The 26830-nt window shown below is 41.0% G+C and overlaps 1 protein-coding gene across 2 annotated transcripts in view; it reads right to left on the bottom strand.

Annotated features, from left to right (window-relative positions):
- USP42 (ubiquitin specific peptidase 42) overlaps positions 1 to 16996 on the bottom strand; it is a 73366-nt gene extending 56370 nt beyond the window's left edge. Inside the window, exons 1-2 of one of the 2 annotated variants that reach the window (XR_005986926.1) lie at positions 16874 to 16996; positions 12787 to 12934 (exon numbers count right to left, since the gene is read on the bottom strand). The gene's annotated coding sequence lies outside the window, so the exon portion shown is untranslated. The remainder of the gene's footprint in view (positions 1 to 12786; positions 12935 to 16873) is intronic. The other variant, XM_041749951.1, reaches the window with a different exon arrangement.
- Positions 16997 to 26830: the final 9834 nt, after the last annotated feature.

Below are 26830 nucleotides of genomic sequence, written 5' to 3'. Positions count from 1 at the left end.
ACAGGCGGAGGGAGAAGCAGGCTCCATGCACCGGGAGCCTGATGTGGGATTCGATCCTGGGTCTCCAGGATCACGCCCTGGTCCAAAGGCAAGCGCCAAACCACTGCGCCACCCAGGGATCCCAAATAAAAGGCTTTTTAACCACCCAGGGATCCCAAATAAAAGGCTTTTTAAAAGTGAGATTAGTTTTAATAATATACTTGATTTAATCCAATATACCCCAAATATTATCATTTAAACATGTAGTATGAGCCACATAGCAGGTTGCTCACTAGCCACTAACATATTGGAGAGTAAAGGTCTGTATAATACTAATCATCAGAGTAGAAACTATTCTATATTTACTTGAGGGTAAAAGTTCTGTAGGGTACCTTATCAAGTGATAAAAACAAGCTACAGAGCTGTATATATATAAAAAACCCCAGGGGTCCCTGGGTGGCTCAGTAGGCTAAGTGGTCAACTCTGGATTTCAGCTCTGGTTATGATCTCAGGGTCTAGGATCAAGCCCCATGTTGGCCTCTGCACTCAGCAGGGAGTCAGCTTCAGGATTCTCTCTCTCCTTCTGCCCTTCCCGCTGCTCACACACACTCTCTCAAATAAATTTAAAAATCTTTAAAAAAGAAACCCAAACTCTTTAAACATGATATCTTGAGTTCCTATGATATTTAATAACTTCACAGAAATTCCTTAGAGATCTATCCATTGAAGACTATCATGCTACTTACAGAGCATTTCTAATAATTTTTATTTCATTGCTTTTTTGAAGTGTGGTAAAATACAACATAAAATTAATCATTTTGAACATTTTAAAGATTTTTTATTTTTTTTAATTTTTTTAATTTATTTATGATAGTCACATAGAGAGAGAGGCAGAGACACAGGCAGAGGGAGAAGCAGGCTCCATGCACCGGGAGCCTGACGTGGGATTCGATCCCGGGTCTCCAGGATCGCGCCCTGGGCCAAAGGCAGGCGCCAAACCGCTGCGCCACCCAGGGATCCCAAGATTTCTTATTTTAAGTAATCACTCTACCCAATGTGGGTCTCGAACTCACAACCCCAAGATCAAGAGTGACATTCCACTGACTGAGCCAGCCAGGTGCCCCTCAAAGTGTGTAATTTAGTGGTATTAAGTACATTCAGTTTCTGCAACCATTAGTTCTATCTAGTTCCAGAATTTTTTCAATACCCTGAAGTGGAAACCTACACATTAAGCAGTTACCCCCTATCTGCTTTTAATCTTGGCAACCATTAATCTTGTTTCTGTATCTGTGGATTTACCTATTCTAAGTATTTTATATAAAAGGAATCACATGGGCAGCCCAGGTGGCTCAGCGGTTTAGCGCCGCCTTCAGCCCAGGGTGTGATCCTGGAGACCCGGGATTGAGTCCCACGTCGGGCTCCCTGCATGGAGCCTGCTTCTCCCTCTGCCTGTATCTCTGCCTCTCTCTCTCTCTCTCTCTCTCTGTGTGTGTGTGTGTCTCTCTCTCTGTGTCTCTCTCTGTCTCTCATGAATAAATAAAATTTTTTTAAAACTCTTGTTTAAAAAATAAAATAAATAAAATAAAATAAAAATAAAATAAAATAAAATAAAATAAAATAAAATAAAATAAAATAAAATAAAATAAATAAAAGGAATCACACACCATGAGGTCTCTTATGTCTGGCTTCATTCACATAGCATGTTTTCAAGATTTATTCACATGGTAGGATATGTCAGTACTTCATTCCCTATTACAACTGAATAATATTCCACTGTATGGACATACCCCATTTTATTTATCCATTCACCTGCTGATGGACATTTGGATTATTTCCACCTTTTGGATGTCATGAATAGAACAGCTATGAACATTTATATACAAGTTTTAGTTTGAATACCTGTTTTCAATTCTTTGGTGTATGTACCTAGGAGTGAAATTGCTGGGTCATATAGTCAATCTATGTTTAACGTGAGAAACCACTATACTATTTTTCACAGTGACTGCACCGTCTTGCATTCCCAATACTTGAGGGTCCTAATTTCTTTACATCCTTGCCAACACCTGTTATTACTTTTTTTCTTTTCCTGGTGTATCATTGTGGTTTTACATTTCCCTAATGATTAATGATGTCGAGCATTTTATCACACGCTCATTAGCCATTCATCTTTGGAGAAATGTCTATTCAACTAGTTTGTCAATTTTTAAATTGGATTATTTGCCTTTTTATTGTTGAGTTGTAAGAGTTGTTTATACTGGTTACTAGACTCTTATCAAATATAAGATGGGGATGGTGCCTGGGTGGCTCAGTCATTTAAGTGTCTGCCTTAGGCTCAGGTCATGATCTCAGGGTCCTGGGATGAAGCCCTACATCAGGTTCCCTGCTCAGTGGGGAGTCTGCTTCACCCTCTGCCCCTCCCCCATCTTGTGCTCTACCCTCTCTCTCACTCTCTCAAATAAATAAATAAACATTAAAAATATATATGATTGGGAGATAGTTTCTCTGATAGGGGTTGTTTTACTCTCTTGAGAGTGTCCTTTTTTTAAAAAAAATATTTTATTTATTTATTCATGAGAGACACAGAGAAAGAGAGAGATAGGCAGAGACACAGGCAGAGAAAGAAGCAGGCTCCATGCAGGGAGCCCAATGTGGGACTCGATCCTGGGACTCCAGGATCATGCCCTGGGCTGAAGGCAGGCGCTAAACTGCTGAGCCACCGGGCTTCCCGAGAATGTCCTTTAAAACACAAAACTTTTTAATTTTAATGAAACCGAGTTTATTCTTTCCTTTGTTGTTTGTGCTTTTGGTGTGCTTTTAATAAATTCCCTTTATAATAAGGAAGTTCTCTCCTATTGCTAGTCTGTTGGGTGTTTTTCTCATGACAGAGTATTAGATTTTTTTTAAAGATTTTTATTTATTTATTTATTCAAGAGACACACACACACAGAGGCAGAGAGAGAAACAGGCTCCATGCTGGGAGCCCGACATAGGATTTGATCCCAAGTCTCCAGGATCACATCCTGGGCTGAAGGCAGGCGCTAAACCACTGAGCTACTCAGGGATCAGTACAAAGTGTTAGATTTTTTCAAATGTTTTTGCTATATGAATTAATATGATCAGGAGGTTAGGGTTTTTTCCTTTTCCTTCTATTAATGTGGTGTATTGCACCAATTGATTTTTCACTTGTTCATCCACTCTTACATCCTTTTTTAAAGATTTTATTTATTTATTTATGAGAGACAGAGAGAGAGACAGAGAGAGAGAGGCAGAGACACAGGCAGAGGGAGAAGCAGGCAGCCCGATGTGGGACTCGATCCCAGGACTCCAGGATCACAACCTGAGCTGAAGGCAGACACTCAACCACTGAGCCACCCAGGTGTCCCCCACTCTTACATTCCTGAGAAATCCCATTTGGTCACATCATTGTTTAGCTTGCTAGTATTTTGTTGAGGACTTTTGCATTTATATTTATGATATACACTGGTCTGCAGTGTTCTTGTGATGTTTTTGTCTGGCTTTAGTATCAGGATAATGTTGGCCTTATAGAGAGATACAAAATGTTTCCTCCTTTTCTATTTTTTGGAGGAGTTTGAGAAGTATTAATGATAATTCTTCTATAAATATTTTGTAGAATTCAGCAGTGAAGCCATCTTGTCCTGGGATTTCTTTGTTGGGAGGTTTTGGATTATCAATTCAATATCCTAATTTGTTATACACCACATTAATAGAACATGATCTTCTCAATTAATTCTGTCAAAGGCTTTTCCTTTGACAGAATCCAACTCATGATAAAAACATTCAATTCAGATTTTCTATTTCTTTTTGAGTTAGTTTTGGGAGTTTGTATGTCTCTAGTAATTTGTCCATTTCATCTATGTCATACTTTGTTGGCATATAATTATTCATAGTATTCTTTTATAATGCTTTTTTTGGTAAAGTCAGTAGTAAGATCCCCATTTTCTTTCCTGATTTTATTGAGTCTTCTTTTTTTCTTAGTCGATCTAGCTAAAGTTTTGTCAATTTTATTAATCTTTTCAAATAACTAAATTTGGTTTTATTTTTTTTCTGTTGTTTTGATCATGATTTCATTTATCTTTACTCTAACCTTTATCTTTTCCTCTCTCTGCTAACTTTGGACTTAATTTGCTCTTCTTTCTTTAGTTCCTTAAAGTATAAGCTATATATTTAAGACCTTTCTTTTAAATATAGACATTATAGCTATAAATTTCTGTTTTCACCGCATGTCACAAGTTTTGATTATTTTTGTTTTTGTTCATTTCAAAATATTTTCTAATTTATTTTGTGATTTCCTCTATGATCAATTTGTTATTTAGGAATGTATTGTTTAGGGGTGCCCAGGTGGCTTAAGTCGGTTTAGCATCTGCCTTTGGCTCAGTTCAGGATCTCAGGGTCCTGGGATTGAGTCCTGCATCAGGTTCCCTGCTCAGCAGGGAGTCTACTTCTCCCTCTGCCTTTCCTCCCTGCTCGTGATCTCTCTCTCTCTAAAATAAATAAATAAATTTTTAAAAAAGAATGTATTGTTTAGGGGTGCCTGGGTGGCTCAGTGGGTTAAATATCTGCCTTCAGCTCAACTCATGATCTCAGGGTCCTGGGATTGAGGCTCCAGCTGGACTCCCTGTGCCCCTTCCCCCACGTATGCTCTCCTTTCTCTCCCTCTCCCTTGTGTCTCTCTCTTTCACAAATAAATAAAATTTTTAAAAAAGAATGTATTGTTCATAAACTTTATATATAAAAATATGTTAAAACATATATAATATATATAATACTTATGTATTATACTTATGTATATAATACTTATGTATAATACTTATATATAATATATATATATTATATATATATATATATAATTTTCTAAGTGTGCCTGGCTGGCTCAGCAGGAAGAGCACGCAACTCAATGTGGGGCCATGAATTCAAGCCCCATGTTGGATGTAGTGATTACTAAAAAAAATAATAAACTTTAAAAATACATTTTAAAAAAGAATATTGTTTAATTTTCACATTTTGTGGATTCTCTAGTTTTCCTTCTAAATTTCTTGTTTCATTCCATTGTAGTCAGAGAAGATATTTTGTGTGATTCCATTTTTTAAAAATTTATTGTGACTTGTTTTGTGGCTTAACATATGATCTGCCCTGGACAATACTGGCATATGGTTTTGTTCACTTCCTTCATGTCCCCACTGATCGTCTGTCTAGTTACTTTATTCATTATTGTAAGTGAGGTGTTTAAGTCTCCAAACTATTCTTGTAGAACAATTTCTCTGTTCTATTCTGTCAACTTTTTCTTCATATATTTGGGGGCTCTGTTAGGTATCTACATAATTGTTATATCTTCTCAATGCATTCACTCTTCTATCATTAAATAATACCCTTCATTGTCTCTTAGAACAGTTTTGATTTAAAGTCTACTTCAGGGCAGCCCGGGTGGCTCAGTGGTTTAGCGCCGTCTTCAGCCCAGGGCATGACCCTGGAGACCCGGGATCGAGTCCTATGTTGGGCTCCCTGAATGGAGCCTACTTATCCCTCTGCCTGTGTCTCTGCCTCTCTCTCTCTCTCTCTGTCTCTCATGAATAAATAAATAAAATATTAAAAAAATAAAGTCTACTTCAGGGGCACCTGGATAACTCAGTGGTTGAGCATCTGCTTTTGGCTCAGGTGGTGGTCCTGAGATCCTGGGATGGAGTGCCCCATGGGGAAGCTGCTTCTCCCCCTGCCTATATCTTTGCCTCTCTCTGTGTGTCTCTCATGAGTAATAGTAGCTTTTACACTCACCTGTAATTACCTTTACCAGTGTTCTTTATTTTTTTGTATAGCTTCAAGTTACTATCTAGTATTTTTTCATTTCAGTTTGTAGCACCCCCTGTAGCATTTCTTGTAGAGAAGATCTACTAGTAACAAACTCCATCAGCTTTTGTTTCTTCAGGAATGTCTTAATTTTGCCTTCATTTTTGAAGGATAGTTTTGCCAGGTATAGAATTCTTGGTTGACAGGTTTTGTCTTTTCAGCACTTTAAATATGTCAACCCCACTGCCTACTGGTCTTCATGGCTTCTGATGAGAAATCTACTGTTAATCTTGCTGAAGATCCTTGTATGTTATAAGTTGCTTCTTCCCCTGTCTCAAGATTCTTTTTTTCCTTCTTCTCCTATGTCTTGGTGTGTATAAATATGTGTTCATTCTACTTGAGTTCACTGAATTTTTAAAAAAGATTGTATTAATTTATTTGACAGAGAAGGGGCACAAGCAAGGGGAGCTGCAGGCAGAGGGAGAGGGAGAAGTAGGCTCCCTGGGGAGGAGAGAGCCCATTGTGGGGCTCAATCCCAGGGCCCTGGGATCATGACCTGAGCCAAAGGCAGATGCTTAATCAACTAAGCCATCCAGGAGCCCTCACTGAGTTTCTTGAATATATGGATTCATGTTTTTTTTTTATCATATTTGGAAAATTTTCCATAATCTTTTTTTCAACTATTCTTCCTGCCCCTTTCCTCTCTCTTTTCTCCTTCTGGGACTCCTATTATGTATATGTTAGTCCACTTAATGGTATCCCACCGGTCACTTAAGTCTTTGTTCATTGTTTTCATTGTTTTCTCTTTCTGGTTCTCAGGTTGAAATACTTCATCAGACCAATTTTCACATTTGCTGATTCATTTGCTCAAACCTGCTGTTGAACCACTTTGCAAATTTTTTCATATCAGCTATTGTACTTTTAAGCTCTAAAATTTCTATTTTATTTCCTTTTTTATAATGTCTATTTCTTTATTGACATTCCCTATTTGTTAAGACATAATCCTTCTGGTTTTCTTCAGCTTTTTTATATTTCCTTTAGCTCTTGGAGCATAGTTAATATAGTTGCTTTAATGTCTATTTTCTCAAGGATAATTTCTGTTTGTGATATTTTGATTTATTATTTAAAAAATATTTAGTTTCCATCTCCATTCCTGGCAGAGGGCTCCTAAACCCTTGTAAATTCCTAAGTGATAAAAGCAGTAGGAGCATCTTTTGTTCTAAAGAGTTGATTCTGGGTGGGCTCCTGGATAGCTCCTGCATGGGAGCTGGCCATCTGAAAAACCAAGCCATGATGAAAACCTTGGAAAGGGTCTGGAAGTGGAGTTAATAATTGATCATGCCTATATGAGGAAGCCTCCCTAAAGTTCCAACAGTGTGGGGTTCAGAGAGCTTACAGGTTGGTGAACACATTTAAGTGCTAGGAGGTTGATGCATCCCAACTCCATGGGGACAGAAGCTTCTGTGCTTTGCACCTTCTCAGACTTCATACTATGCATTTCTTCATCTGGCCAGCCATCTGTATCCCTTATCATATCTTTTAATAAACTGGTAAGTGTAAACTGAGTTCTGTGAGCTGTTCTAACAAATAATTGAATCCAAGGTTGGGGGGCAGTCACAAGAACCTCTGATTTGTAGCCAAGTTAGATAGAACTTGTGGGTAACCTGAAGACCTACTAATTGCCATTGGCATCTGAAGTGGGGGGGGGCATTCTCATGAGAGTGGGCCCTTGACTTGTGAGATCTGACACTACTGATAGTGTCAGAATTGAGTTAGAATGTGGGACACCCAGGTAGTATCACAGAATTGCTTTGGTGTGGGAAAAAACACTGAACATCTGGTGTCAGAAGTGTTTTAAGTGTGGTCTTTGTGTGAGAGTAAAGGAGAAACACAGTAAAGCAATAGTGCAGATTTCCCCCTATTCATTGTTCAGTTTTTTGATCCTGGAAATGGGCCATACTTTCTTGTGCCTTTACATACTTCATACTTTCTTATTAAAAACTGGATGGACATTTTGGTGTATTCTAGAAAGCAAGAAAGGAAAGAAAGAAAGAAAGAAAGAAAGAAAGAAAGAAAGAAAGAAAGAGAGAGAGAGAGAGAGAAAGAAAGAAAGAAAGAAAGAAAGAAAGAAAGAAAGAAAGAAAGAAAGAAAGAAAGAAACTCCCTTGTTCTTTGCAGATTAGCTCTGTGTTGGGGCATTCCTTCAACAATTAACCAGGCTGTTTACAACTCTGCCTAAGCCTTCATTTTCTGTTTATGCAGAGTCTAAAGACCAGCCAGTGGTGAAAGCTTATGATCTTCCCAGGTCTTTTGTGAGCATGCATCCTGCCCTGGCCATGCACATGGATTTCTAGGTCCTACACTGTGTGTCGGAGTCTTTCAAAGCCCTTTTCACCAAAGTTTCTCACTCTCTAGCTTTTCCTCCCCAGCTTTCGGAATGTCTATTATTTATCTCAAGCATTATTTCTTGCCCCAGACAGCATTTGGCTTTCATTCTTTTCCAGGAGCATCCTCCATGTAGCCATGGGCATCTTTCCACCCTGAGAGAGTTCTGGATTAGGAAGAACAAAAGCAGGTCCCTTGTGTGTCAGCTCTTCAGAGGACCCATAGGCAAGTTGAAACAGACCAGCAGAATTTCTTGATCAAAGTCTCCTGAAGTTTTGGACTAGATGTGCACATTGGGAATGGTGGCTGCCTTTGAGACTGCTGCTGCACTGGGAAAGGATGGGGTAAGACTAAGTTAAAATGCCAGATCCTCATCCCTGCTGGTTTCAGTGACCTTTCTCATGATTAAGCATTTGCCTCATGGCCATAAACCTTTGACTTGGGACGCCTAGGTGACTCAGTGGTTGAGTGTCTGCCTTCAGCTCAGGTCGTGATCCTGGAGTCCCGGGATTGAGTCCCACATTGGGCTCCCTTCAGGGAGCCTGCTTCTCCCTCTGCCTGTGTTTCTGCTTCTTTCTCTCTGTGTCTCTCATCAATCAATCAATCAATCAATCAATCAATCTTAAAAAAATAAATCTTTGACTATCTTCTAGAGTTTTGATAAAGTTGATTCTGACAGTTTTTACCAGGATTTTCAGTGTTAAGGGAGATTTTCAGTGTTATGGGGAGAGAGAGCCCCTGGAAATCTGCACTCTACCATTTTTGCTGACATCACTCTTAAGAATTTTTTTAATGCTAATTTTTTGCTTGGACATAATATATAAGTGTTGCACATGAAAAATATGAGAATTGTGGTCACTGGGAGTCTTCAAAGAGTTCAAGGAGCCATTAATTCTGATACACCATTTTCCCCACTTTCTTGAGAAAATTGTGGAAACTATACACACCAAAGTGACTTTGCATTGTTTTGTTATTAAAATTGAGAGTGATCATTTCATTTGAAGAGAAGGATGGCTAAAACAGAGTTGGGGACTGTAGCCTTCCCATGAACATAAGGAGATGATATGGAAGTCAGAAGACAAATGCAGAAAAGAGTGGTGATGCATAATGGCATGAACTTTCAAAGGAAGGAGAGGAAACATACCATACAAAGGATCATGTAACATCTTAAATTTAAAATAACTTCTATCACGAAGCAGCCAAGCAGTGAGGGAACATTGCAGGTCCAGTTCTCGAGCAGTTGCCCCAGAGCCACCAGATGGACAGCCAGACCTGCATGACTGCCATGCCAAGAACAACTGGGACATGGTGACAGTCCTGTGAAGAAAGGCCCTAAATCCAAGCAGACCATCTTAGCAGCTCAGAGATGAGGAGAAGATGTGGAGATTTCCAAGAATGGGCTGCTGACCAGAACAAACAGCATTTGATCACCAAGACTATGGCCAAGCTGGATCATCATCAGGTGACCCTAGAGGTGGGCAAGGTGATCCAGCAGGGCCAACAGAGCAAGGGGCTGACTCAGAAAGACTTGGCGATGAAAATTAATGAAAAGCTTCAGGGCATAGTGGACTACAAGATGGACAGGCCATTCCTAATAACCAAGTTCTGGGCAAAATCCAAAGAGCTATTGGCTTCAAGTTCTGAGGGTAGGATACTAGGAAGCCAACCAAAAAAGGGGCCAAGGGCAAAATGAACACAAAACTTGGAAATCAGTATGTTCCCTCTGATCTCATCTGGCTGGTTGCCCTTGACCACCAGCTCTAGCATGGTTCTCTTCACGTGGCTGAGTGGAACATGGGGCATTAGCCCTACCCAGGAACCCTCCCTACCATACCCGGTGTCAAACAATCTTGCAGAGTAAAAAATAAGTAAGTAAATAAATAAAATAACTTCTATCTATTCAGGAATAAAACCATAATGTGTGTTATTACCATAATGATTACATATGGTTCTTGTGTTTTGGTCCAATGTAGAAACACAAGAATAAAAATAAAATGAGAGAGGGAATCAAAATAATCAATAGAAACCCAATTAGAGTCTAAAATGTTAGCTGATTTAAAAAGACACATACATATATTTAAAAAAAAAGATACATATATAAATCAGGGGCAGCCAGGGTGGCTCAGCAGTTTAGTGCTGCCTTCGGCCCAGGGCATGATCCTGGAGACCAGGGATCAAGTCCCACATCAGGCTTCCTGCAAGGAGCCTGCTTCTCCCTTTGCCTGTGTCTCTACCTTTCTGTGTGTGTGTCTCTCATGAATAAATAAATAAAATATTTTTTAAAAAGACACGTACATAAATCAAATGATCTCCATAAATCAACAAGAACAACTCAGAACATGTTATGAGCAGTGACTCTCATCACAGTAGCTGAAACAAAATAGCAAATAATAAATAACAAACTGAAATAACTCACAGGCCTTAAATGAAGAATGTGATCAAACATAACCAAGGGAAACATGTCAAATGCCAGGGTTATAACTCAATATTGAACCAGTATCATGTGTCCCCAAATTAGATTGTGACTGTGATAAAACTGATTGCAAAGAGTTCTTCCTGGAACATAATAAATTGGTTATAAACTAAATATATAATACCTTTTAATTAAGTTATGAGTGTAATGTAATGAATCCCAAGAGGATTCCTTCCGGAAGTTAGTGAAAATGTTGTAAATGGCTCTCTGGACTATAAACATTAAATTATGATTACAGCTATGCACACAAGCGATCTTCTCTCCCCAATCCCCCAACACTTCATGCTTTTATTCACTCATCAATTTTCCATTAAGTGTGTCCCTTGAGCATATAAGTGTGTGTATGACACAGAGAAAAATGAGGAGTCAGAGACATATTTGGGTAGGAAAGAAGTAGAATTGCCTCCAAAAAGTAACATCTAGCGCAGCCCAGGTGGCTCAGCAGTTTAGCGCCACCTTCAGCTCAGGGGTGTGATCCTGGAGACCTGGGATTGAGTCCTATGTCAGGCTCCCTGCATGGAGCCTGCTTCTCCCTCTGCCTGTGTCTCTGCCTCTCTCTCTCTCTCTCTCTCTCTCTCTCTCTCTCTCTCTGTGTCATGAATAAATAAATAAAATCTTTATTTTTTAAAGTAACATCTACAATAAAGTGTGCTTAGGGCTCTGGGGTGTGGATACAGGCACTAGGAAAGTGCAGAATGGAGGGCCCTAACATAGGGGGATGAGGGGAGAACTGTGAGGGGAGCATTATGGACTGAATCGTGTCCTCCTAAAATATGTTGGTGTCCTAACTCCCACTACCTGAGAATGGGACCTTATTTGGAGACAGGGTCTTTACAGAAGCAATCAAGTTCTTTAAAAATGAGGTCCTTGGGGATCCCTGGGTGGCTCAGCGGTTTAGCGCCTGCCTTTGGCCCAGGGAACAATCCTGGAGTCCCGGGATCAAGTCCCGTGTCAGGCTCCCGGCATAGAGCCTGCTTCTCCCTCCTCCTGTGTCTCTGCCTTTCTCTCTCTCTCTCTCTCTCTCTCTCATAAATAAATAAATAAATCTTTTAAAAAATGAGGTCCTTAATGAGGGCCTTAATCCAATGACTGTCTTTATAAAAAGGGGGAATTCAGACACAGACATACTCTCATGGGAGAACACCATGTGAAGATGAAGGCAGAGATTGGGGTGATGCTTCTATAGGCCATGGGAACATGAGTGATGGCCAGCAAATCACCAGAAGCTGGGAGAGACACATGGAACAGACTTTCCCTCACAGCCTCAGAGGAACCAACCCTGTTCACACTCTGACCTTGGGCTTTCAGAATCCAGAACTGTAAGAGGATTCATTTATCCTACTTAAGGCTTCCAGTCTGTGGCAATTTGTTATGGCAGCCCTAGCAAACTAATATAAAGGGAGGGAGGTAATATGTTATGTGTAAATGCAACATGTCACATTTCATTACAGACCTGAGTGATAAGTAATAGGAAGTCAGGTGAAGTGGGGCTGAGGCAGAGGAATGTTCTGGTCAGAAGGAACCAGATTTGCATTTAGTAATCCTGTTTTTAAATTGTCTATATCTTATGATGCTCTCACGTCTTAAAAAGCTTGCTGGCCTGTAGAGACTGTCCCTGCCAGGGCTGGGATAGCCAAATCTTAAAGATAGCAAAGTGCTTGATCAACCAGTGCAAACCAACCAATCCCAAGTATACAGACCCAGCCACCTCATCTAATGATAACATACAAGCCAATATTTCCTCTGCCCTAAATCATCCAGGGCTAGGTACCAGCCAACTAGAGACCACCCCTATAGCCCAAAGCCTCCTGGAATTATTCCAACTAGCCAATCCTAAACTGCTGACTCCATGCAGAGTGGAAACCCCAAAAAAGATCCTGGCTCATGCTTTCCCCTCACTCTGGTCTTCTGCCACCTGACCAACACCTGGTGCTTCCCCTATGGCCCTGCATGGCATGTGGTGACTCCCCCTCTCTGGGACCTGTGAGTACAACAGATTTCTTCCTTCCAAGCCTCATATTTGTTTCCTCCTGTGGCTGCACTAACTTTACCATACCACATTCAACATTTATGTTCTTAGGTTTCCAGGAGAGGTGTGGGGGTGGGGGGAAAACCAGGGGAGAAGGGAAGCATAATGTCTAACTCACCTTAATGAGTAATGAAGACACAAAATCACACACTCGCAGAAGAAATCTTTCTGCCTGGGTTCTAATGGCAAAAGACCAATGAACACTACCACCAGGGTCAGAGTATCTGAGCGGATGTCACCCAGTGGTGGCAGGAAAGATCAGCTTCCTAGGAGCAAAGATGAAGAATCATCATTAGGAAGAGTTATTAATACCAGCAAATGGTTGAGAGGTTCCTATGCCCCAGGCACCTCTTCTTTATGATTTAAATATATTAACTCATTTATTGTGTACAACAAGACTATGAAGTAGGTATAATATTTCAATTTTACAGATCAGAGGTTAATTACTTTGTTCATAACCTCACAATTAGTGTCAGAACATATATTCTTCAGCATTAAACTGTACATATACAGATTTACTGTAAAACTGGAAATGGGGGCTTGAGACAGAGGGGATTTTCTAGATAGACAGGACAGCATACATAAAGGCTGAAATAAAAGACAATAAGGGGGAGCACCTGGGTGGCTCAGTCAGTTAAGCATCTGCCTTTGGCTCAGCTCATGATCCTGGGATCAAGCCCCACATCAGGCTCCCAGCTCAGTGGGGAGTCTGCTTCTCCCTTTCCCCCTACATCCCACTCATGCTCTTTTGCCATCTTTCTTTCTCAAATATAAATAAAATCTTAACAAAAAGACAGTAAGGGAAGAAAGAGAGAAAGAGCTCAGTATGCAGATTATCTTCAGGAGCTGTTGGAGAAAATCCATAACTCTTTCTGAAAAATGTCTCAGCTTAGTACAATAAAGAAGAATTAAATAAGTTTTGCTATTACCGGGATGGTTTCTCTGATCTCAGTGCTGTCAATCAGTGTCTGTGATGGGATGAAGTCTCTAAGAGTTGCTTACAAGGTAATAAGTACATTAGAGCTAATCAAATAATATATTAATAGCATATGCTATTGTGATACTATTGTATACAAGGTACATCCTCTATATAATCTATATGACTTTACACATGCTAACTCATTAATTATGTTAAAAAACACTATGAGAGAGAATTAGATGCCCATTTTACCAAAAATGAAAAGGGAATGGCTTAAAAACAAATAAAACCAGGAAAGTGCCACCAGGCAAATGAATGGGGTGGAGTCATTGGCATAAAAGGTGGCAATGGTAGTCAGAAAGAGGGCAATGTGGGCAATAGAAATCCATCTTTCCTGGTATATCTGAAAATATTCTTCAACTGTGTCCAACTCTGTTATAGAAGCTCTGCATGTTAGTATTTAAAAGGCAGGAATAAAAAAGTTCCTGAAGTAAAATCATTGACTGAAAAAGCAAGTTTTTGAACAATACATACAATATGTAGTAAGAATTCAAAAACTAAAGTCCAAAATATTATATGCTTTCTATGGGAATATGTCTATGCATGTAAATGAATAGAAAGAGATTTGGACAAATAGAAAATGAGAAGCGCTTAATTCTCAAAAGGGAAAAGAAGATGGGCTAGAGTATAGTCAAATGGAACTTGACTTAAATGCTATGTTTTAACTTTTCCCAGAAGAGTTTACATATTCCTTGTATAGTACTATTAATAAAAATTTTGTTTGGCCAAAGATCTGATTTTGTTTTGGCTTTCACTCTATTCATCTAAACTAACCTTGAGAAGGCAAGTGTTTTGATTCCAGAAATGCACCCTTAAGGCATTGGTGAGCATAACAAAGAAAATGCTTAGAGGTAATTATAAAAGATAATATACCAAAAAAAATTTCAACAGTGTAAAACTTTAGAGGTTCGTTCTAGGATTCCTAGCCAGCAAATTTAATGTGTTTGCTCCAGGAGAAGCTACATTGTACAGCTACCGGGAACGGGTAGGTAATAAATAATACGAAGTTCCTTTTCACAAACGTGTCCTTACACTTTTTTTTTTTTTATGATAGTCATACAGAGAGAGAGGCAGAGACACAGGCAGAGGGAGAAGCAGGCTCCATGCACCAGGAGCCCGACGTGGGATTCGATCCTGGGTCTCCAGGATCGCGCCCTGGGCCAAAGGCAGGCGCCAAACCGCTGTGCCACCCAGGGATCCCGTCCTTACACTTTTATGTTAAGAATTTATTAAGAGGAGTCATTCTAGCATTAAAATGTTTTACGTGTTCCTCTGAGCAATAAACTCATTCATTAACACATTTAACCGCAGGGTCTTCTTTATGAGTTTGCAATAAGTGAGAGAAAAAAAATGATTGGTCAGACATCAAGAGTTCTTGCACTGTCAGGTTAGGAAGGGAAAGAGGTGCGAAGGAGACTTGAGAAAGATGGGTAGCAAAGAACCAGGTGAAATGGGGGCTGGAGCAGGCAGTGCGGAACACAGGTGGAACAGCAGATGTGGGAGTGAGGGTTTGGAGAGCCTGGTGGCCTCCTCAGCTCAGAAAAATATCCCAGAGTAAGGCTGGATAAAAAAGGAAGACCGAAGGAGAGACCATTCCTTGGGCTTCGTGATTCCTGGTCTGAGTGATGTCCTTTAATGTCTGGCAGATAGAATCAAACGTCCTGGGATGCCTGGGTGGCTCAGCGGTTTAGCGCCTGCCTTTGGCCCAGAGCGTGGTCCTGGAGGCCCGGGATCCAGTCCCACATCAGGCTCCCTGCATGGAGAGCCTGCTTCTCCCTCTGTCTGTGTCTCTGCCTCTCTCTCTGTGTCTCGCAAGAATAAATAAATAAAATCTTAAAAAAAAAAAGAATCAAACGTCCTTAGGGAGAAAGCTGAAAGCATCATCTCTAACAAGGCAAAATACAAACAAGGAATAAAAGTTATTGAAAGATACAAAGGATCAAGTACTTCTGTGTAATTTATATGCCTTAACTCATGAGGACCTACAACCAGCTTGGGAGTTTGGTACCATTAATAATTCCATGTTACAGCTAGGAAAATGAGGCAGGAAGTTAAGAAACTATTTTAACCCACCAGTACCACCTTTGCCAGAGATCCTAAAATATTTCCTACTGGTTCCTAACCACTCCCACAATAGCTCTGAATAGGCCAGTTGAGAAACACCATGAAACAAACCGAAAAGAAGAGGAGGAGGAGGAGGAGGAGGAGGAGGAGGAGGAGGAGGAGGAAGAAGAATAGACCTACTTTAAGGGGGAGGGTTCTCAAAGAGCCAGAGAAAAAAGTAAGTTGCAGGTCGATATGTAAAGTAGCATCTTGTAGGGCAATAAGAACACAAATCCTGGGATCCCTGGGTGGCTCAGCAGTTGAGTACCAGCCTTCAGCCCAGGGCATGATCTTGGAGTCCCGGGATCAAGTCCCACATTGGGCTTCCTGCATGGAGCCTGTTTCTTTCTCTGCCTATGTCTCTGCCTCTCCCTGTGTGTCTCTCATGAATGAATAAATAAAATCTTTTAAAAAACCCACAAATCCTAAATAATATGTATTTTCTGTAGGGGTATGTGTATGTATATATGAACATAAATACATATGTATATATATGTACATATACATAGAAAATATTTATATATATTGGGGCATCTGGCTGGCCCAGTCAGTGGAGTATGTGGCTCTTGATCTGAGGATTGTGAGTTGGAGCCCCACATTGGGTTTAGAGATTACTTAAAAAAATCTTGGGATGCCTGGGTGGCTCAGAAGTTAGGCGTTTGCCTTCAGCTCAGGTCATGATTCCCGGGTCCCTGCTAAGTGTGGAGTCTGCTTCTTCCTCTCTCTCTCTCTCTCTGCCGCTCACCTACTTGTGTTCTCTCTCTCTCAAATAAATAAATAAAACCTTAAAAAAATCTTTAAATAAATAAATTTTTATAGACTGGAGTTGCATAGTATATAAATAAATATATTTATTGAGGTTTGTGTGTATATAAATACAATCATATGTATATATGCACATATAAGCACATGTATTCCTATGTATAATAAAAGTATATTTCCTGTATTTACATATATGTATATATAGTTATACGTACCCACACATATGTCCTCACATTATTACTTAGAGTCTGTGTTTTACCACCTTACGATATGGTATTTTGTGTATTGATCCGCAACCTATATATACACGTGTGTGCTAATCAATATAAATACCAGGATGCTGGACAGATAAACTGCTTACTTCTTGGGGGGAAGACCGAGATTGGCTGTGATCATCAGGCGGAGCTTCAGACCTTGTCGAAGACCGCCCAGAGGGGCGTCCAGTGGCGCAGGCTGGGGTCCCCCCTCGGGGCGTGGCAGGAACCCAGTGTCCACGCCCCACAGGCCACCGCCCCAGGACCAAGTCCACCAGCGCGCCTGCGCCAGGGGTACGCCCGCGCCGGGCCAGTCCATCCCCTCCTTCTGGGAAGAGGAGGGGAGGAGCCTCAGGCAGGGCCGGCCCCCCGCCAGCCGCGCGCGGGAGGCTGGGGCGGGTCTTCCGCTTCGCGAGGAGATACTTCCGGATCCGGTGGCGAAAGGCGCGCGTTCGGGTTTAGAAAACCCTTGGCTGCCGGGTGCTTTGGCGGCCGTCGGGGTGCGCGGTCGGAGATGCTGGGAGGTAGCTGTGGGACTCGGGAGCGCGTGGCGGAGGGCGGCTCGGCAGAGGGCTCGGGCCCCGGGCGTGGTGGCGAGGAGCCAGGTTGGATATCCCAGTAAAGGGAACGGCTTGTGGACCAAGAGTAGGATGTTGGAGGATGCTTGTGGAGCTCACCCCGGTTAACCATTGGAAAGAGAAGCCGAAACCGTCAGAAAATCGCACTTTAAAGCGGGAGAATAAAGGTTGTCGGAGGCAGGCACTCCCACCAGCCTCAGACTTAACTCTGATTTGGAAGGTCAGCTCAGCGCATGCAAGCTAGAGTCCAGTCTCCTAAGAGCCAAGACCAAAGGATCGGACCTAACCAAAGAAGATAACGCTGCTGACTGTTAAAACGAGCTGGCCATACATATATCGATGGGTTTAATCCTTACCGCGATCCCGTAAGGTTGGGTGGTAGTAGAATCTTCTCGACCAAGAAGCTGAGACACAGGTTAAAGACTGTGTTTAAAATCACAGCTACTAGTGGCAGAAGTCCCTGTAAAAAAACTGGATACAGAGGTGGTTTTTCAGGTTGTCTGGAATACTGACCTATTGGAGACGCCTAATTTCCCCTTCAGTTAGGGGAATGGCTGGACCCAGTTATGGAATACTGTTTGTACGAACATTGGAAGTTCCCCAGGACGTATTTTGGAGAGGAGAACAAAATGCATGTTGCAGAACAATACGTATTTAGTCATTCTTTTAGGCAAAAACAGGCCCTCGAAACGATGCTGTTTTACTGTGGTACCTATCTATGTAAGCGAATAGAAGAAAAAAACAGAATAATGTACACTAAACTGATAACAGTCACTAGGGAGGGAAGGGGGACGGGGATTTATGGGAGTTATGGTAAAATAGAACTTTATTCTCATTCATGTGTTTTGGAGGGGGATATAGAATAAACATATTCCTTATATAATAACTTTAAAATGACTAAAAATTGCATTTCTATCCATTTGAGTGCCAACACTTATAAATGGCGTTTGAGTAGTTTGGAAGATAAAATCCACCATTAAGGGATTAAGGGGCGAAGAACTGGGGATTATGGGAATATGAACATAAAAATATTATTGGGAAATTCCCAAAAGAATATTAAAAGACATTTTAAATAGTGCAGTATTTCGTTGTTTAGTCTCAAAAGAGCTTAAAAAACTGCTACCCGAAACCTGTTCTAGGTCTACATTACATGACTCATTGGATGGAAACTGGAAGGCATTAATAAGTAAGATCTGCTTTTTCAAATACGCATCCTGATATTTTCATGAAATATTTTATATCCTAGCTTTATAAAATGGGGATTTTTGCTTACAGAGCTATTCATTTCAATAATATTATTAATGATTTTCTAGTATCTTATACCGGTCAATTTTGTAACCCTATATAAAAATTGTTAAAAATAAGAAACATTTCTTGCACATTCCTCTGAGGTTGAGGCCCCCAAACTGAAAGAAGTCCCAGGATTGAAATGGGAATGATCCGCTCTAATTGGCAGTAACCAGTTGAAATTGCCATTTAAAATATATCAGTGGACATAAAGAATGTAAGAATCAATTTTGGTTTGAAGATCCCTGGATTATTCACTTTATTTGGGAAACTAAAGAGGAAAGCAGACATAAATGTGCTCACCTGAAAAGTCCCCTTTGCTTTGGGATTTCCTGTCAAGTGGTTGGCAAGATCCTCCTAAGTTAGGGTTCTAACTGATGACATCACAACTGTTGCTTGGGAGCCAGCCAAGTCAACAGAATTTTCATGAGGTGTTGGCTTAGGGCATTCCTTACCCTGGTAAGATGTCTGATAACTAGTTTAGTGCATGTTTAATTATTGCTATGTAACAAATTAGCACACGCACACACACATACACACAAGCATCTGTTTTCCTCCACAGCTTCTGAGGGTCAGAAATCAGAGCAGTGTGGCTTGGTATTTCTGCCTCAGTCCATCAGTTGCAGTCATCTGACATCTCAAGATGGCAGCATCCCATCCACTGGGGATAAAGAATCCTTTCCAAGTTTATTTCCCTGTTGCTAGCAGGCCTCAGGTCCTCATCACATGGGCTATTAGGGCTGCTCATAATGTGGCAGCTTGCCCCCATCACCACCCCCCACCGCCGAGCAAAAATAAGGGAGAAAGAGCAAGATGGAAGCCACAGTGTCTTTTAAACTAATCTTAGGGATCCCTGGGTGGCGCAGCGGTTTGGCGCCTGCCTTTGGCCCAGGGCGCGATCCTGGGGACTCGGGATTGAGTTCCACGTCGGGCTCCCGGTGCATGGAGCCTGCTTCTCCCTCTGCCTGTGTCTCTGCCTCTCTCTCTCTCACTGTGTGCCTATCATAAATAAATAAAATAAAATTTAAAAATAAAAATTAAAAAAAATAAACTAATCTTAGAAGTTTCATACCATCTGTTGTCTGTGTGCTAGTGATCATACAGACCTGCCTTAGTACAGTGTGAGAGGGAACTTGAAAAGACTATGAAGACCAGGAAGCAGAAATCACTGGGAGCGGTCTTGAAGGCCAACTTCCATGGTGTGAGACCATTTCCCAATCTCTCACTCTCATTGATATTTGCCAGATACCTACAGGATGCCTAAAGCTGTAGTAGAAATAAAGGAATTAGGAACACTGGTCAAATTGAGAATGCAACACCATACAATTTCCTTAACATCAGATGATGCAGGATGGGAAGAGGATAAAATGTATACAACCAGTTTTACACAGCGAACTAAACTCATTATTAGTTACCTTGTGTAATATTCTTTTTAAAAAAAAAAAAGATTTTATTTATCTTTTCATGAAAAACAGAGAGAGAGAGCGAGGCAAAGGGAGAAGTAGGCTTCCCACAAGGAGCCTAATGCAGGATTTGATCCCAGACGCCAAGATCACGCCGTGAGCTAAAGGCAGATGCTCAACAGATGAGCCACCCAGGCATCCCACCTTGTGTAATATTCTTTTTTTTTAAACATATTTTTAAAAGATTTTATTTATTTATTCATGATAGACATAGAGAGAGAGAGAGAGGCAGAGACACAGGCAGAGGGAGAAGCAGGCTCCACACAGGGAGCCCAACGCGGGCCTCGATCCTGGGTCTCCAGGATCACGTCCTGGGCCAAAGGCAGGCGCTAAACCGCTGAACCACCCGGGCTGCCCTCACCTTGTGTAATATTCTTAAATAACCCTGTGTTAATCCATCCAACTGAGACAGTATCTCTTCATTACCCACTAAATAAAAAATCAAATTTTGACCTCTTACCATCTTATTATTTCCAAACACATATGGTAATAACATTAACTTTAAACTGTTAAGGTTTATAGCACTTACCTTCTATTGGGTAACCATAATATGTAACATGATGATTAATAAAGGTAGCTAGTGGTGGCTTCCTCTGATGTTCCTTTTTTTTTTTTTTTAAAGATTTTATTTATTTATTCATAAAGACGCAGAGAGAGAGAGAGGCAGAGACAGAAGCAGGCACTATACAGAGAGCCCGACATGGGACTCGATCCAGGGACTCCAGGATCACGTCCTGGTCTGCAGGCGGCGCTAAACCGCTGCGCCACTGGAGCTGCCCTCTCTGATGTTCCTTTAAAAAAATTTTGTTTAATTTTTTTTATTCATGAGAGAGAGAGAGAGAGGCAGAGACACAGGCAGAGGGAGAAGCAGGTTCCATGCAGGGTGTCTGACGTGGGACTCAATCCCAGGTCTCCAGGATCACGCCCTGAGCCGAAGGCAATGCTAAACTGCTGAGCCACCTGGGCTGCCCTCCTCTGATGTTCCTGATATTTTCCCAGTCAAGAGAATTGACTTTGAAGTCCATTTAAATATTTATGGGAAGGCTTCTCATTAGGGGGCTTGGTACTGGGGTTGGTAGAGGAGAGGCTGTGTTGGCAATTGTGCACACACATACCCAGGTGCACGAATACACACAGACACACAAATACACTGCCCAAAAGGGGAAGCCCTATTCTGGAACTGGAATGCCAATTTCTTGTTCCAGGGTTTCTGGATTTGGCTTTCTAATTTGGGCTAGATTGAAAGATGTTTGTGACTCCAGTAGCAAAGGAAGCACTGGGAGTCTGTGGCATGTTATGGCAATAGAGATCTACAAAATATTACCATTTGCATTCTAATAATCAACTTTGAGAACTCTCATCCATGCCATGAAAAAGTTTCTGTCTCTTTAGAGAGTTTGTCTTTGCTTCATTGTGAGGGAAAAGCTATACTGTACATGCAATATAGGTGGAGAAGGTGGGTAAGGGTGCTATCTATGCAGCCAAAGGCCAACAATTGTTAGGTCATTGAGATTTCTGTCCTACTTCTTGTGTGACTCTATCCCTGCTCTAGAGGTTAAGACCTCAAGAACAATTTCCACCTCTGCTCTGACCCTCTCATGAATGCTTAAGTCATGGATCTTTATTTTCTGTTCATTCATTAGTGTGATCCCATAGACTGCCATGAGAGTGGCCTGAGCAGAGATTGGCAAGGAAGGTTGGAGGAGCTCTTGAAACATCCTGTAGGTCATGCAGTAAAGTCTGAATTTTGTTCTAAATGCAGTGGAAGGGCTGGCCCATCCCAAGAACCAACTGGCCTCCTGCTTTCATCTTCAGATAACTACTCTCCTTTTTGAGAAATAGCTTTTGTCCTGGTACTGGGCCTTAATAGAGAATGCTTAACTATGGGCCACCAAATTACCACACAACCTGAGTTGCTTATCATGAACTGGGTGTTATCTGATCCAGTAAGTTATAAAGTTGGGTGTGTACAGAAGCACATCCATCATGGAAGTGGTATATATGAGATCATGCCCAAGCAGGCCCTGAGTGCACAGATTACATGAAAAAATGGCTCAAATGCCCACAGCCCTGACTCCTACTACAATACCTTCTTTTCCCAAGCCTGCATGTATGGCTTCATTGGGAGTTCTCTATGATCAGAGCTTGTACAGAGACAGAGAAGACTCAAGTCTTGTTTTCAGGTGGTTCTGCACAACAGGCAGGCATCACTGGAAAGTGGACAACTGCAGCATGACAGCCCTTTTCTGTAACATCCCTGAAGGAGAGTGGTGAAGGGAAATCCTCCCAGTGAACAGAACTTCCAAGCAGTGTATCTGATTGTTCATTTTGCTTTAAAGGAGAAACGGCCAGATATTTGATTATATACTGATTCATGGGATGTTGTCAATAATTTGGCTGGATTGTCAAGGACTTGGAAGGAATATGATTGCAAAATTGGTGATGAGGAAGTTTGGGGAATGGGTATGGATAGATCTCTCTTAGATGGGTGAAAAATATGAAGGTATTTGTAGGCCATGTGAATGCTCACCAAAGAGTGATCTCAGCAGAGGGTTTTCTTTTTTCTTTATTTTTTTTTAAAGATTTTATTCATTCACTCATGAGAGACAGAGACAGAGACAGAGACAGAGATGCAGGCAGAGGGAGAAGCAGGCTCCTGCAGGGAGCCCAGTGCGGGACTCAATCCCAGGACCCTGAGACCACGACCTGAACCAAAGGCAGATGCTCAACCACTGAGCCAACCCAGTCACTCCATCAGCAGAGGATTTTCATAATCAAGTCAATAGGATGGCCCATCTATGGATACTAACTAGTCAGCTTCTTTCGTCAGCCACTCCTGTTATCACCTAGTGGGCTCATGAACAAAGTGGCTATGGTGGCAGTGAACCATGGATTTCCACTCACCAAAACTATCCTGGCTATAGCTACACATGAGTGCCCAATCTGCCAGCAGCAGAGACCAATACTGAATCCCCAGTATGGCATCATTCCCTGGAGTGATCAGCCAGCTACCTGGAGGCAGGTCGATTACATTAGACTCCTTCTCTCATGGACAAGCAGTGTTTTGTTTTTACTAAAATAGATACTATAGGTACAGATTTGCCTTCTCTGCTGCTGCTGCTGCTGCTGCTGTTGTTGTTATCATCATCATCATCATCATCATCATCATTATAATTATTATTCTGCCAAAACTTCCCTTTGTGGACTTACAGAATATCTTTATCCACTGTCATGGTATTCCACACAGCTTTGCTTCTGATAAAGGAACCCATTTTCTAGCAAATAAAGTATGGCAGTTGACCCATGCTCATGGAAGTCTCTTGTCTTACCATGTTTCCTACTTTCCTGAAGCAACTGACTTGATGTAATGGCCATTTGAGAACTCAGTTACAGTGCCAGTTAGGGGTCACACCTTGAAGGACTGGGGTAAGGTTCTCAGGGTTGTTTATATTTTGAGTCAGTGCCCAATAAATATATGGTGCTGTTTCTCCCTCATCCAGGATCCACGGGTCTGTAGATCAAGGAGTTGAAATGGGAGTTGCTCTACTCAGTATCACCCCCAAGTGACTCTAGCATTTTTCTTCCTGTCTCTGTGACCTTATGCTGTCCTCGCTTAGAGGTCTTAGTTCCAAAAGGATTTCCAAAAGGTCTTGTTTCTTCTAATGTAGACACAACAATGATTCAACTGAATTGCAAGTTAAGATTGTCGAATAGTCGCCTAGGCTCCTCATGATTCTAAGGCAACAGGTAAAAAAGGGAGTTACAATACTGGCTGGGGTAATTGATTCTGACAACCAAGAAGAAATGGGACTTACCTCCACAGTGAAAGTTAGAAAGAATCTGGAATACAGGAGATCCCTTAGGGTTACTCTTAGTGCCTCTCTCTCTCTGCGTCTCTCATGAAGAAATAAAATCTTTACAAAAAATAAAAGTCAGATGTCATTCCTTACTTGAGAGAGAGAAAGAACATGAGTGGAGGGAGGGGCAGAGTGATAAGCAGAGTCCCAATGAGCCCTAAGTTGGGAGCCAGAGGGGCTCAATCTCAGGACCTTGAGATCATGACCTGAGTCAAAGTCAGCAGCTTAGCTGACTGAGCCACCTAGGCACTCTTCATCTATATTTTAATATTTTTGTGATAAATATATGTCCCAGAATAATATGCTTTTTGTATATTTAAAATTTTACATACATGGCATCATACTGTACTTCATAGGGTCAAATTCAGGGCCACACTGTGGGTGTGTGTTTGCATGCGTTTTGTTTCTTTTTTTTCTCCACCTACTGCATGAAGTGCCCTAACTTAACACCTTGAATCTAGTTGAATCATTGTGACAATTCTATAATATTCATTTGTGTATATGTTCATTTCCCTATTGATGCAACATATATGGGAATTCAAAAGGAATCTAACCCCAAATGAATCTCTCTATAGGGTGGCAAAAAATGTTTTAAAATCAGATAGTGGTAATGGCCCAACTCTGAGTATACTAAAAACCAGTCATTTGTACATTCAAAAAGAATTTTAGAATGAGTTTTGTGACATATAAGTTATCTCATAAAGCTGTTGTAAGGGATCCCTGGGTGGTGCAGAGGTTTAGCGCCTGCCTTTGGCCCAGGGCGCGATCCTGGAGACCCGGGATCGAATCCCACGTTGGGCTCCTAGTGCATGGAGCCTGCTTCTGCCTCTCTCTCTCTCTCTCTGTGACTATCATAAATAAAAAAATTAAAAAGAAAGCTGTTGTAAAAAAAAAAAAAGTAGAGAACAGTGAAAGGTGATATGTGAAAAAAAGTCCTGGTTGCCCAAATACAACAGGTAGTGCAACTTCAGGCAAGGTGTTTATTGAAAAGCTCTTTTTACATCTATGTTCTCAACTATAAAATAGGATAATAACAGCACCTAGCTTGTAAATTTGTATTGAGGATTGAATGAATTAATATTTGTGAAAGCACTTAGAACAGGTGACAGAAGGGCATCTGGGTGGCTCAGATGGTTGAGCAGGGGTTGGGCGTCTTCTGCCTTCTGCCTTCAGCTCGGGTCATGATCCTGGAGTCTTGGGATTGAGCCCCATATAGAGATCCCTGCTTGGCAGGGGAGCCTGCTTCTCCCTCTGCTCCTCACCCCACTCATGCTCGCTTACTCTCTCTCTCAAATAAATAAAGTCTTAAAAAAAAAAAAAAGAACAGGCGAGGGAGCTGACATAGTACTTGGTAAATATCAGCAATTATTATTTTATTATGATTACTATCATAAAACCTTCTGCAACTTATGCTGTGTTGTTTTCAATGTTCATGATAAGACATGAGGACATACACATAATATACCTATCTTTGGGCACATGTAGAAATACCCAAAGGGAACCTCAATGGAAATTAAATTAATGGATCTTGTGTATGCACCATGTGACTTTACTCAGTATCACTAAGTAGGTCTTTTTTCTTTTTAAAGATTTTTTATTTTATTTATTCATAGAGACACAGAAAGAGAGAGGCAGAGACACAGGCAGAGGGAGGAGCAGGCTCCATGAAGGGAGCCTGACGTGGGACTCGATCCCAGGTCTCCAGGATCACGCCGCCGGCTGCAGGCGGCACTAAACCACTGCACCACCGGGGCTGCCCACTAAGCAGGTCTTTAGTGATGTATGATAGCTTCTTTTCCTCCACATCCTCACCCACACTTGGTGTGAAAGATTAACTTTGAAAATATAATAGTTTGACATCTTAAACTATTTCACTGTTTAATTTGCATTACCTGTACGTAGAGTAATTTGTGCATCTTTTCCTATGTTTATTGGCCATTTGGGTTCCTTTCCAGTTAACTGCATGTTTAATATTGCATGTTTATATGCTATATCATGTTTATATTTTTAATTAATTTGTGGAGAGCCTAGATATAGTCTGGTTATGGAATAAGTTTGACTCTCACATTTTAGGCATGGACAAGTGGGTGGATTATATGCTACTTGAATGAAGAGAGGTAGTAGAAAACAAATTTTAGGGGGAATATTGTGAGTTTGCTTTCAGAAATTTGAGATGCTTTTGAGTTCATTCAAGAGAACAAGTCTGTGCTACAGAGATACATTTGGGAGTTGTCAGCTTAGAGATACTATGTAAAGTGATAGCAATGCATGTGGTTATCTCCTGAGAGAATTTGGAGTGACATGACAAGAACCCTACAGAATTATGCATTTGGAGGAGAATCCAGAAAGGAATCCTAAGATGAAGGGCCAGCAAAATAGAGAAAAACTAGAATTGTGTGATACCATGAAAGCCAAGAGAGAAATATGCTCTTCCCCCACTCTCACCCTCAAGTTTTGTAATGGTTGCATAAGGTTTCACTGCATGGGTGTATCCCAACTGCTCTTCTTTTTGGGAATTTGGATTTATTCCAGTGCTTTTCTACTATAAACTACACTTTGATGAACACTCTTATAGATTCACCTTTTTTCATCATTCTGATATTTTCCATTGTATATATTCCTGTATGTGGGTTAAAGAGTATGACTATTTGAAAATTTTCACTATAAGCTGAGTATTGTCTTCTAGAAATGTTGCCTTCATTTATATTTCCATGTGAATGGGTTTGCTGTTTTCTCCATTCTGGTGGTGGTGGAAAGTGGAGAACTGGATATTGCATACTATTGTTTTTATTGGTTGCAAAGTGTACCATTCCATGGATGTTTATAATTTACTGAATTATATTGTCTTCTTGTTTTGGGTATTATATAACTTGTGTTGC

Source organism: Vulpes lagopus, chromosome 3 (assembly GCF_018345385.1).
Source record: "Vulpes lagopus strain Blue_001 chromosome 3, ASM1834538v1, whole genome shotgun sequence".
Classification (NCBI taxonomy): Eukaryota; Metazoa; Chordata; class Mammalia; order Carnivora; family Canidae; genus Vulpes; species Vulpes lagopus.
Note: the sequence above shows the minus strand (reverse complement) of the source record. Positions and strands in the feature narration are given on the sequence as shown.